The sequence below is a fragment of the Myotis brandtii genome, unplaced genomic scaffold (assembly GCF_000412655.1).
Source record: "Myotis brandtii unplaced genomic scaffold, ASM41265v1 scaffold83, whole genome shotgun sequence".
Classification (NCBI taxonomy): domain Eukaryota; kingdom Metazoa; phylum Chordata; class Mammalia; order Chiroptera; family Vespertilionidae; genus Myotis; species Myotis brandtii.
In genome coordinates this window covers 2087763-2088137 of record NW_005371371.1, presented here as the reverse complement: position 1 = coordinate 2088137, position 375 = coordinate 2087763, and positions in this window count along the sequence as shown.

The window sequence follows — 375 nt, the reverse complement described above, 5'->3', positions numbered from 1 at the left end:
GAATCTCTGACGTAAGGGGGCGGGCCTGTGCGCCGGCCCGTCGTCCAGGCAACGGGATAGTCTGTGCCTCGGCTTTTAAAAAAGCCCCAAATCTGGGAGTTTGGGGTGCGGAGAGGAGCCACTGGGGAGGGGAGGCCGAGACAGCACAGGGAGAGACCCCAGGACCCCGGAGACGCCTGTCCGGCTTAGGTCTAGGTGTCTTTTCCGAAGTGAAGGAGCGGAGTTTGAGAGCAGATTGCAGAGCTCAGGCTGCAAGGGGTCGAGGTCACCCGCCCTCTGCGAGGGCCCGGCCGGAAGCAGTTCCCCTCGTGGGCCCCTTTGTCTCCAGGCCGCTCTGTGCTGGGCTCTGACCGGTGACACAAAGGGAGCGCGGTG